Source organism: Vulpes lagopus, chromosome 11, assembly GCF_018345385.1.
Source record: "Vulpes lagopus strain Blue_001 chromosome 11, ASM1834538v1, whole genome shotgun sequence".
Classification (NCBI taxonomy): Eukaryota; Metazoa; Chordata; class Mammalia; order Carnivora; family Canidae; genus Vulpes; species Vulpes lagopus.
In genome coordinates, this window is record NC_054834.1 from 88,231,668 (window position 1) to 88,245,164 (window position 13,497).

Below are 13,497 nucleotides of genomic sequence, written 5' to 3' on the forward strand. Positions count from 1 at the left end.
GTGTCCTGGCTAATTTCCAAATTGGGCAATTATATTTGCCTACTTAAAATTTCTCTGTAATTTTAGTTGGATAATATATTCCTCATCTTCTGCCCTACGCTTTTGCTATTTCCAGCTTAGAGGTGGATGCATTTCTGTGGTGAGGGAAGTGATGCTTCTTTGAAAAATGTCTTACAAGGTCCGAGATCAGGAGATGAAAGGTATAACATCCATCTATCAGAACAGGTGCCATATTAGTTTGTTTCTCCTGTGATTAGGCTGACTATAAGAAAATTACCAAATAAGTGTCTTTAAAAATAGCCTCGTCAGGTAGTCAGAGGTGCTATGCTTGCAAAGGTTTCCAAGATGGATATTTTAATTTTATTAAGTTGTGACTAAGAAATGAGGCTTCTCTTGAAGTGAATATATTATGTAAATGCTAACAATTTAAGCATGAAATTATAGACATTTAATAGAAATAATTAAATTTGCCAACATTTGCCTAGCAAAGCCTATCACATTCACTCTAAAACTTTAGTCACTATCATTTTCACTTTTAACGTATTAGAATTTTCAAAAGAGAGAAGGTCATTACTAGGAAACAAATGGAAAGCATTTCTTGAAAAATAATAATAAGATAATTGTTGGTAAGTGTGCTGTGGATTTTTGGGAGAACTTACAGAAAACATTCCTAAGGAAAAGACTAATGATGAGGCTGTGCACGGCTAGACCTATGCTGTGTCTCCAGCTTCACCCAATATTTTGGGATCAACCCATAGCAAGAAACATCTGGTAGAAACTTGGTGTCATTGATGGTAACATTTACATTTATCTTGGCTGTTTAGATGCTTAGCTAGCAAATGACAAAAACTATCAACAATTCAGTTTTCTCAAGTGCCATGTGTTTATCTGCAAAAACAAAAGATCAATCTAATCTTCCTTTAGAGAGAGTCTTATGGTGACTTTCATATATTACCCTTTTTGTACAGAATCTTTGCAAGTAGTTTTAAAATGTTATAACCTCAAAGGTTTCTATTTCTAACAATTTTAGTATATGTGCTGCCGAAGCGAGCACTCTATTTCTAAGTTAATTAATTTTAACTATATTACAGAATTTTCTAACTTCAAATCATTCTGCTTTACAGATATATTAAACACTTATCTTGTTCTTATTAATAATAGAGTTAATACAAGAGCATGCTTTGAAGCAAAAGAAAAATCCAGCAGCATGCAGATAGTATTAAATACTATGGTAAATAAACATAGTAATTCTGTGTGTAAATGCTATAGCTACTGAATAAAGAAACCACTTGAAAAGGAAATATCATCTTTAGAATTTGGACTTGCCTTTAGCAGAAAATATTGTAATGTTTTTAGTCTAGCTTTGACAACCACAGCAGACTGTACTAACAGGAAGAGTTCACTTTGTAATAGAAAAAGTAGTCACTCTGATCACTTTGTCTTTTTAGTATGCAGCCCAGAGGATTCAGAAAAAGATTACATTTACCATAATTAACATATATGTAAATGGAGATCATGGCTATGAATGATAAATTTTCATAGCAATTTAAACCTTGTACAAATTAATCAACCATACAGACACTTGATTAATGAAAGGCAGTGTCACTTTAAAATGCAACATGTTAATATATATTACTGTTATCACAGATCAAAGAATCTTTAAATGTAAACCAATTAGAACAAAGCTCAATCTACATTTTTTAACAAATTTAATTCCCATGTAATTATGATGGCAATTTGGAAAAAAAATGTTATCCTGCTTCATATTTATTTACCAATTTTAGTGAAAAGTCATGCAAATGAATTTTGGATGTTTCATCATAGTGATTGGATTCCCAAAATATAGGATTACAGTATCATTGAAGGATAAGTTGAAGGCATAAAAGCAATTACAAATTAAATACAAGATATTTATACACATGTCATGTTAAATTTAGAAGTTTTCTTCTAGTTTCCCCATTTTTGGTATCACTGAGAGAGTTACATTAAACAGATTTGTGCTAAATGACTGATATTCACTCAATACAGTGTTCACGATGAGATTTAACATGCCACTTAACTGAAAGCTATTTTTCTTGGTCTTTGAGGAATAAAAAAGTGAAAACTCCTCTGCAGATTTAATTTATTAAGAATGGTTTTATTTTCATAGTGAAAATGAATGCCTAATATACAGGAAAAAGTCCTTTTGGAAGAAATATGAACTTTATAGGTTTGTTTTTTTTTTTAAGATTTTATTTATTCATGATAGACAGAGAGAGAGAGAGGCTCCATGCATGCTGGGAGCCCAACGTGGGACTCGATCCCAGGTCTCCAGGATCACACCCCAAGCCAAAGGCGGCACTAAACCTCTGAGCCACCGGGGCTGCCCAAACTTTATAGTTTACACATAAGTATGTGTTCAAAATACAAGATCTGGAATATAAAGTTTTTCTATAATCCTGTTTTTTTGCTAGCAGAAGTTAGGCATGAAAACAAACACATTGCTTTGCAAAGTCAACGTAGCTCGATACAGATCTCTTTTACAAGGGTGACCCTATAATAGGTCATTAATTTTCATCCTTAAGTCTAAGGTGTTGCCACAGTTTACCACTTACCACAGTACATCATAGGACACACTACTGAGAAAAAATTGGAAATAACAAGAAAGACAGCAGCCTGTACTAGATGGAAAACCGAAATAAATGTGACACTGAGTTCTCTGTCAAAGGCTTAGTAGGAAACTATCCTCAATATGGCTAATAACTATTGAGCATTTCCTATGTGCCATATGCCATCTTAAGAACTTGGCACTCTTAAAAGATAATGATCTATCTGTGACTTAATTATTAAATCATTTAATCCTGGTAACAGTTCTCCAAAATAGAATTCACAGAGATAGTAAGTAGCTAGACTGGAATTTTTATCTTAGAGCTTCTCATTTCAAAGTTTGTGTTCTTAAATACTATGCTACATTGACTCCCCATGACTGTATAATAACATTGTTTATCATCATCATTATATCTAGCCTCTTAAGCAGTCTCATTAAAACTGTAATGCTGCTGATGCTAGTACAGGATGACATTTTGGGAACCACTGCTAATACACTACACATTCAATAAAAGGTATGGAATACTATAAATAGCACTATAGTATCATAAACAAGGTTCAAAGCAATCTACTGAATGACAATAAAACCCGCCTTAAAGTCATCTCTCCTGGAGTAAATATATGAAGAAAATAGATGAATAGATAGGCAAAATATTAGCAAGCATATCTAGTCATTAAATGAGCATTTAATACTTGGCAAGGATCTGCACAAAGTACTAGAGATAGAATAGTAAACAAGACTCCTGTCCTCAAAGAATGTATAGTGTAGTGAGGCAAGCAGAAATGTAAACTGCCAATTACACTACACTGTGATAAGTACTACTTGAAGAGTAAATTATGATGCCGTGGGAGTGCTTAAGAGCGCCTTCAAGGACAATAAACAAGCAAGCAAACCCTAAATTTAAACAGTTTTATATAATGTGGTGTATCTGGGAATTTTAGGAAAGTCTGTGCCTCAGTGTTACAGTTATTAAAGGAGTGGCTTTAAGAAAAAACCTCAGGCAAGCTAAGAATTTCAGGGATCATAGACACTACCCAATTGCAGATTAGATAGTCTTTTAATGAATAGTATAGAAAGGCATGCTGATCATTATACTAGTTAAAATAACAGAAAATGATAGTAGTTTAAGCAATCTTATTTCTCTCTCGTATTCATTAATTCAAGATTAAGAGTCCAGTGCTGCTATAGTAGCTCTATGAAGTCATAACGGATTCAGGCTTCTTTCCTCTAGCACAATACTTCACCACTCCTAGAATGTGGTCCTCATTCTTAGGGTCCAAGGTGGCTGTTAGAATCCAGCTTTCACGTCCATCTTCCGGGCAAGAAGATGAAAGAATAAAGAAAAAAAAGGCCCAACTCAGTTTTGTTTTTAAGGAGAGTCTCTTGATGTATCACTGCACACTTTCCCTTACAACTTACTGGCCAGGACTAAATCAGATGGCCATAAAGTCTGCAACAAATGAGGCTGAGAAATGTAGTCATTTAGAGGAGTGACCAATGTTCTCACCTAAAACACGAAATTCTGTTAAGAAAGAATAATGGGAAAGTAGATACTAGGAAGCAACTGGTAGTCTCTGTCACAGTCATGAATGAGTTTTCTTGGCCCACAGAGGTGGTAATCACTATTAGAGGGGGGAAAATAATATATATAATTTTTCTGTCTCAACCTTCCCAGTGATACTCATTCCTTTTTGAGCAAATTGAAATCTTTGTCACACCATCTGTCTTGAAAGTAGGGCCTATTTACTGCTTTATGAGTCCTAGATATAATAGGTAAACATAAGATATCTTTTCATTATAAATTAAGAATTTTGGGTATTGTGGAAAAGAACATCTTTATTTAAAAAAACTAAATGTTTTCACAACTCTTGAATGTCAAATTATTGAAATTGTAATAATGTAGATATGAAAGATTTGATAATTAAGTGCTTTTATCATTCATTTATATGTCTGTTCATTCTGCAAATACATGCTAAGTGCCTGCCATGTGCCAAGCTCTGATCTAAGTGCTGAGCACACAGAAATGAGCGGTTGAGGTATGTCATAGAGCTTACGTTGTAATGAGAGAGAAAAAATAACTCGTAAATATATAGAAACAGTATAACTTCATGTATTTTTAAGGGCTGTTATGGGCTAAATAGTGTCCTACCAAAATTCACATGTTGAAACCCTAACCCCAGTACCTCCAAATGTGATTGTATATGGAGACAGGGCCTTTAGAAAGGTAATTAAGTTAAAATGAGACGCTTAGTGTGGGAGCCAATCCAACCTGACTGGGCCCCTATAAGAAGAGATTAGGACACAATGTGATAACCCTGTGTGCACAGAAGAGCAACTGTGAAAAGGCAACAAGAGGGTGACCATCTACAAGCCAAGGAGACGGGCCTGAGAGGAAACCAGTCTTGCAGGCAGCTTGATGTTGGACTTCCAATCTCTAGAACTGTGAGAAAAGGAGTTTCTGTTACTTAAGTCACTACATCTCTTGTATTTTGTTATGGCAGTCCTAGCAAACTAATATAGGTACTAAAATGAAAATAGTCACTGGGAGACTGCTTAGATTGATGACCAAAGAAAGCAGCTTTTAAGCTGAAACCCTAATGATGCAAAGGAATCAGCCATGTAACTATCTGGGGATATATGTTCCTAGACGAAGAAGCATCTGATGCAAGGACTCATTTTCTTGTACAAGAAATAAGCTAAAAGCCAATCAAGCATGTGATCATTTCCATCATCAAAAAATTGTTTACTCAGTGACTCTCTGTTCATGGTGCTATGGAAGCCATTGTAGAGCATAAATGTAAAGTACTATGGCAGGACATTAATAATGCTGCAATAATTATTTCACTGTGGATTATGCTGTAAATATGTTTATCACTGGCTATCCAGTATCAAAATAACTCTTCAGTTTCAGTTATAGATTTAAGGAATGTGCTAGCTAGCCATTAGCCAAATATTCATTTTGCTCTCCAACCACTAATACACTAATCTTACACAAATACTGTTTGGCTATGGAAAGATCTCTTTGGGTATGGCAGAAACATAAAATTAGAGCATGGTTCTCATTCAGGCTGACTTCTTAAAAGAACTTTTTACAGACTAGTCATTTGATACTTAAGAATATAAGATATTAAATGGCTTCATCTTTGCTCAAAAATGCAAGTGAAAATGATTAACATTGTTCTTGTGTTCTTTTTTTGCCAGGTATTATCAACTTAAATTTTATCTATACCATGGCTTTTTAGAACGCTATTTGTTATTTAAAATCATCTCTCTCAGTTCTATCATTTTGTTTCTATTGCTTCTACTCAAATCCTAGAATTCTTTACAATATAAAATAAGACAATGCTTTATACATCATTGGAATTGGCAAACCTCTTCTCATTGTATGGTAACAGACTTTAGCAAAAGAAAGCAAGCTGTAATTTAGTCAGCAGTAATGTAGACAAACATTTTATTTAGGAAGGAATAAAAGCAGTCACAATGAAATGCATTTGTTAACGGGAGAAAAAAGTTGCAAGAGGCAAATGCAGAGTACCTGAATATGCCGAGTTAGCAATTAAATTCCTGAAGGGGAAAATCAGACCTATTTGAGATGAGTTGGCCACAGCTTTTTGATGGTTAAGAGTAATTTTGTGAATATAACATATAAGCTAGAAAACCCTACATATATATATTGAACATTTTTATTGTATTACATGTTTTCATATGTTTTTCTTCATTTTCCTCATGTCAAAGGGAACATTTCTAACTTATATCTCACGTTAAAAAAATTAGAATAACAACTCTAAGCAGCACTGGCTCAATTTAAATCCCATTTGGTGGTCCCAGTATAGTTTTTATATCACACACACAAAAAGCCATCATAATTTGCATCCCATCAACTATTCCCTTAACTCTAAAGAGCTATCATGCCACTCCTAGAGTGGGTCTCTAGGGTTGAAGCCTGTACTATCACTCCTCTGCTAGATCTATTTGGTAGTAAAATCAGGGTTACTAGCCTGGTGCCCCTTACCTGGGAAAAAAACTCTGTATTAACCCTGTCTTCACTCTTCTCAGAAAACTGGTAATAAATTTTGTCCTTTTACTCTCTGCTCTTTTTAATTCCTGGCATTCCAGAACTTGTTAGACTTGCCTTTCCAGCTTTCTTGGCAATGCTAGAGCTGGCATGCTGTTCTAATATTCTAAATTTCCTACAATGGGTCTGCTTTGCACAATTCTTTTTCATAGTGCTTGACTGTTTTGTTAATATTTTTCAAATTACCAAAAACTAACACTCAACACATTCCTAGGGAATTTCATCTCTTCATCTGCACTATTTCTGTCTTCTTTTCTCCTTTCTTCTTTACCACTTTACCTGTCCACCTATTTCACCTGTAGATGAACTCTTGGACTCTTTATTAACCTCTCTGTTTTGTTTTGTTTTCGTCTTTAATTTTGTTATGAGGTGTTTCCATATCTATAACTTGCATCAGAGGAGCTTTACTAACCTAACCAAAATTATCTCTAAAGCATAACCTTTCCAAGATATCAACTGTATCAGTGAATTAAACAAGTTTTATGGGATCAGGACAGAGTTATTAAAAAACTACTTTAATCCACTGATTAAATACTGTAACTTACTAAGATTCTCAACTGTAGGAGAGGTGATATGCCATTAAATCATCCTTCTTTATTAGGATTTGATTGTTACCATTTTTGATAACTTTCACCATCATCGTTATGTCTATAAGCCTATGCGTTAAAGCCAGTCTCAGTTGCCATGAAGAATCAGAAGAGTCAGCCTAGTAACTCTGACAATGGGATATTATTCAGGCATAAGAAAGAAGAAAATCCTGTCTTTTGTGACAACATGGATGGACCTTAATGGCATTATGCTAAGTAAAATTAGAGAAAGACAAATACTGTATCTTATCACTTATATGTGGGATCTTGAAGCCAAACTCATAGAAACAGAGAGTAGAATGATGATTGCAGGGTCTTGGGGATGGGGAAAACGGGGAAATGTTGGTCAAAAGGTACCAACTTCATATTGTAAGATGAATAAGGAGCTAATGGACAGAATAATGATTATGGTTAATAATATTGTATTATATACTTGAAAGTTGCTAAGAGATCTTAATGTTTTCACCAAAAAAAAAAAAAAAAAGAGGAGGAGGAAGAGAAGGAAGGGGAGAAGAAGAAAGAAAGAGAAGACGAAGATGAAGACGAAGAAGAAGAAGAAAGAAGAAAGGAGGAGGAAGAGAAATGGTAATTATGTTAGGTGATGGGAGTGTTAATTAACCCTACTGTGGTAATCGTTTCACAGTATATAAGTGTATCAAATCAATATGTTGTACACTTTAAATTCACACAGTGTTATGCACCAGTTATATCTCAATAAAGCTGGAAAACTAGTAACTTTGAAAAATTGAGATCAATGGCAGTTCAGTTGAAGAGGCTATTGTAGATCTTCAATGTGTAGTTTTGAAAGTATTTTAAAAGATAAGAATCTACTTTGGAGGTTTGACTCAATGTTTCATCTTTGGAGGTCACTGGAAAAGTAGCAAAAATTCTCTGAATTTGTCAGTAAAAATCATCTTTAATGGCATAGAGCAAAATTGCCAATTTTAAATTGTAATTTCATTTAAGCAAGCACGTATTACATTTCTAATATATATATATTGCTTGGTGTTATGCTAAGAATCTGGGAAAATTAAAGAGTGAATAAGACAATCCTGTCTTTCAAGATAATTTCAAGATTGCAGCAAAGTTAGACATATTGATAACTATAATTCAAGGAAGAAAGAGGCACAATCAATGTGCATCAAAGTCAAAGGGGAAGAGCAATTAAGTCTGATTAGGGCAATTAAGGAGTGCTTTATAAAGGAAATACTAAAGTTTATCTTTGAAGGTTGAATGAAAAACTAAATTGGAAAGAAGGAAAGGAGAAAATTGCAAGATGGAAGAAGTATAGCAAAGAATATGCACAATAAATTAAGATGTGAGGATGCAAGTAGTAAAGATCTGGATGATTAAGTTGAAGACGCAGAGTTGTCTAACCCAGGGTTTAGGAAAACACTGCAACAATGGTTTTTAAAGATAAATTAGAAAAAGTAGATAAGGGACGCTTGGGTGACTCAGTTGGACATCTGACCCTTGGTTTCAGCTCGGGTCATGGGCTGAGGATTGTGGGATCACCCACATTGGCCTCTAGGCTCAGCCCAGAGTCTGCTTGGGATTCTCTCTTTCCTCCTTCCTCTGCCCCTTGCCCCACTCATGTTCTTTCTTTCTCCTATAAGAAATAAAAATAGGGATCCCTGGGTGGCGCAGTGGTTTGGCGCCTGCCTTTGGCCCAGGGCGCGATCCTGGAGACCCGGGATCGCATCCCACGTCAGGCTCCCGGTGCATGGAGCCTGCTTCTCCCTCTGCCTGTGTCTCTGCGCCTCTCTCTCTCTCTCTCTGTGACTATCATAAATAAATAAAAATTTAAAAAAATTAAAAAAAAAGAAATAAAAATAAATAAAATTTTAGAAAAAGAGAAAAATCAATAGATAAGATTAGGGAATATTAATTAATACAAGAGGCTGGCTGTAAGCCAGGGAAATATCATAGAAAATGAAAAGAAACAGGTTTGAGCCATATTATTAACATTGAATTTACTTAACTGGGTAGAGCTTAAAAGTTTAGAAAATTTCTAGCCTTAATGACTGAGTAGTTGTTTTACCATTACCAGGATAAGAAATACATAGAGGGAAAGTAGCATGCTTTTGGATGGAAGGGAGGTGATGAATTTATATGTTAAGTAACAGTGTTATAGAATAGTTATGTGAGAGTGCTAAACTGATACTCTGTTTATGCATGCACTTATTTATTCATGTATTCAGAATACACACAAAGACCCAATAACATTCTCCACAATAAGATAAAATCAGATATAATGCAATTGACTGTTAGGGCCTTCTTATCAGTAAGCTACCCAAGCTTATCTTGGTCCTTTCCTTAACCCAGCAGTAAGTGCTTATTTTATGAGATTGGACTTTTTTAAACCTGTGTAATGTCATTATGTGTTTTACTGTATTCACTGAGTACCTGTTATGTGCTAGACACGGTTCCAGGCACTGAAGATAAAGAATGAACAAGATGGACACATGACTTATATTTATAGAACTTAATATTCTAGTGAGAGAAGTAGAGAATAAACAAAATAATAAGGAATATAGTCTCAGATAGTGGAAAAAAAGCAAAATAAGTGTACTACTTAAGATTTGATGGTTAGAGGAGAATCTCTGAGGATATAATATGAGATGACATGATGACATAATATTATAAAATTGAATGATACAGGAGAATCAGTAGAAGATCTGGAGCATAAACATTCTAAAAAGCAGTAAGAGTAAATATAAAGACCCTAATATAGTAACAAAGTTAGTATTTTCTAAGAAAAACTAAGAAGGCCAGTGTTAGGAAAGGAGTAGAGAGAGGTATACAGGAGTCAGCTGATATGGGGCATTCAGCCATGATAAGGAGTTTGGAGTTTTACTCATAAGTTTAATGACATGTTTTTGAGCAAAACAGTAATAAGGATCTGATTTACATTTTCAAAAGACCATTCTGGTCCTATTTGGATAATAAAGTATACGAGGGCAAGAGCAGAACTATGGAGTCAAGTTGAGAGGTTACTGCAGTAGTCTAGGTGAATGATAATCATTATTTGAGATAGAATTGTAGTGGTTGAGGTAATAGGAAGTGTTCTGATTTGGGATATATTTTAGACTGAAGAGTGACAAGATTTCATGATGGATTTGGTGTGAGGAAAGAAATAAAAAATGATTTTAGATTTTAGAACTCAGTGATGGGGAAATGTAACGTTTATTACGATGGAGACGACAGGAGAGGGAGACGCATAAGTAAGGGTAGGAGGACAAAACTGTGACTTCCATTTTGAAAATATTAATTTGAGATATTTGATAGATACTTTAAGGGAATATGTTGAGCAGACAGTTGGGTATAAAAGTCTGATCCTTATTAGAAAGATTAGGGCTGGAAATAGTTGGAAATAATCAATATTGTGCTGGATACCTTCTGTTTCTTCTCCACTTCCCCTTGATCTAGTCATGAGAGATGACAATGGATTAGGTCCTTCCACTGGGAAATCTTCACAATGAGGAAGAAGGAAGGAGTCGTTAAAGTATTTGTTACCTTCGCCTCTTTTCTAAGGTATTAAAATGGGCTGTCTGACTCCCTCAGCCAAATGCCATAGTTCTTGTCATGTGTCCCTCTTTACCCAGCTTTCTTTCTCCTGCTTCCTAGTCCACACCCCTCTCCCTACCCTTTTAGTCATAGGGTTGATAACAGATCCCTTAGTGTTTCTTATTCTAGTATATTACATTATCTTTTGTGGTTTCCTCCCACCCTGCTCACACCTTTGTAAAAGTCCCTTCATTAAATCCTCCTCTGATTATCCTAATTTTAGTATGCCATGTGTTTTCTGCTGGGACAAAAAATAATACACCATTCCCCAGGCAGCTTCCTTATGGTCTATTAAGACTGATAAAGTAATTGCTACTAGAAGTGGCTCTACAAACTGACTCTCAAATGGAATTCTGGGATTATGTTTTACATATTTGTGTAGTGCTTTGATAACTCTCTTTGGGATTGAGAGGTGGGGAATGGGACATGGGTAATCCAAAGACATGCAGTGGCATTATGATTACTTAAATTATCACCAGTAGAGGGGTCAAGGTGTTGTGCAATGAGGTGGTTGTAGCACTTATCACTATGGCAACAGCAGTAATTATAAAGATGGTGACATCAACTGTCTTTTTTTGATAACTGTAAGGTAGTATACAAAAGGAAAAGCAGAAATTGAATACCAACTGAGATCACGTCTAGAAAAATCAAGTCCCAGCAGCTCTGACGGAGCCCCTCCTCTTCTTGATAAAATACAGCTGGGATCAAGCTTGTTCCTCGTGTATAATAGCTGAAGATTTGACCACCAATGACATGCATCAAGTCTTTTATACTGAGGTAAAGGAACTGGTGGGAAGAAGGCTCTCATGTGTTAGAATAGGGATATTTGGGCAGAAAAAAAGCAGAGCTGGGAACTTTGAATTCCTATATCTCTTTCCAGCAGAGGCAGCCTCTTGTTCAGTATTTGAGGGAACCAGCCTTTTAGTGAATGACTCTAGGGTATTATTTTCATTACCTGATGCTTAATCTTCCTAGGATCACCTTCTGACTCTCCCAAAAGCCTCCAGATTGGTAATGAGCATTAGACTTTAATGTAGCCAGAAGGAGAAGTAGAAGACTGGGTTTAAGAGGAAGAAATATCCTAACAACGAAAGACAGGATCTCACTGAGGTCTACTGATAGGAGTCTGGAGAATGTATATGAGAAGGATGAAAAATCTTTTCATCAAAGGATGAAAAAAATATAAGGCTGGATTAAGTTGACACGATTTTATTTATTCACTCAGGATTTGGGATTTAATGTATTGTGAGCACTTAGAAGTGGTGTTATAGTCTTCTAGGTTGGCTATTTGAAGCCTGGACTCGATCAGTTGTGGCCTACATTCAATAAGGTTGAATAACATAACTTCTCTGGTACAATATAGGGGAAAGAATCAAGTCTTGGGAAAATGGGAATACTGGAATGGGTTGATTATGTGTAACCCAATCAGCCAATCTTTATTTGAATTACCCAAGAGGGCCCCGAGAACTCCTTATCAAGACCTTAAGGAATCCATTGATAAGGAGGGGTGCCAGTATCCTTGAAAACTAAAGTAATGTTCTTTGGTGACTGTTTTCTCTAGGCCAGAGTTTATGGTAGGATATGGAATGATGGAATTGCATTTCGTGATGACAGTGGGAATAATAGGAAACCAGAGAATTAGAGGCCAAGTAGGAGTGCTAATTTATTATAAATGAAGTAGACAAAATTACCATAGTAAGACACAGAGATGGAGTAATAATCAGAATGTTTTGACCTTCGAGGGTTTTTGGCAGCAGCTAATTGATCATGAAGTTTTTAGACACAATATAAGAGGGCATCCAACTAGGATGCTACTTGATATATATGAGGAGAAAAATCATAGTCCTGGTGAAGGTCTGGAGTCCTGGAGAAGGTCAGACCTTGCAAGGAATGACCTGGCAATAGGGTCACATGACTCTTCCTCCACATATGCCCCAGAGGTAAGTGCAGCTATTTAATGATGATTGTGCCTGGAGCAGTGGTTCTTAAACTTAAGTATGAATCAGAATCACTTGGAGGGCTTTTAAAACATAGATGTCTAGGTCCTACTCTTTAATAACTTTGGGGTAGAGACACCAGAATATATATTTCTAACAAGTTCCCAAGTGTGATGTTGATGCTGCTGGTTTAGGGATCACACTTTGAGAACCACTGCATTGGGGAAGTAAGTAGATAAGACTTTAGTCATTAATACGTATTTCCTCTTAAATAATTCTAATGCCTGGAGAACAGAAATAACCACTGAGGTCCACTGGTCAGAGTTGGGATTTGTGAAGATCTGGTATAAATGCTCTGTTATCAGATGGCTCAAGTCCATTTCAGAAAGTGTCCAGAGGGACTTCAGACCTTTTATTTCCCCCTACATGCCAAAAATTCATAGTGAATATAGAAAAACTTCATGATAGAATTCACTGGTAGAAATAAGTTCTAATGCAGAACAGGGACAAAGTTAAAGCCCCTGGCACTGTCTTCCTTTGTGAAGGTAAAACAAAAGCAATACTTCATCAAAAAGGGGATGTGCCACCCAAATACTTAAACAATTACATAAATGGTGAATCCGACAATATCCCTGTTTTACTCACTTACTTGGGTGGCCAGTGCAAAAGTCAGATAGGTCTTTGAGAATGAGGATAAGTTATCAGAAGCTTAATTAAGTGATAATGCCAATCATATCTGATGTT

The 13,497-nt window shown here is 35.6% G+C and overlaps 1 long non-coding RNA gene across 1 annotated transcript in view; it reads left to right on the top strand.

Annotated features, from left to right (window-relative positions):
* Window positions 1–13,497, top strand: part of LOC121501757 — a 41,213-nt gene that overhangs the window by 6,708 nt on the left and 21,008 nt on the right. The window lies entirely within an intron of this gene.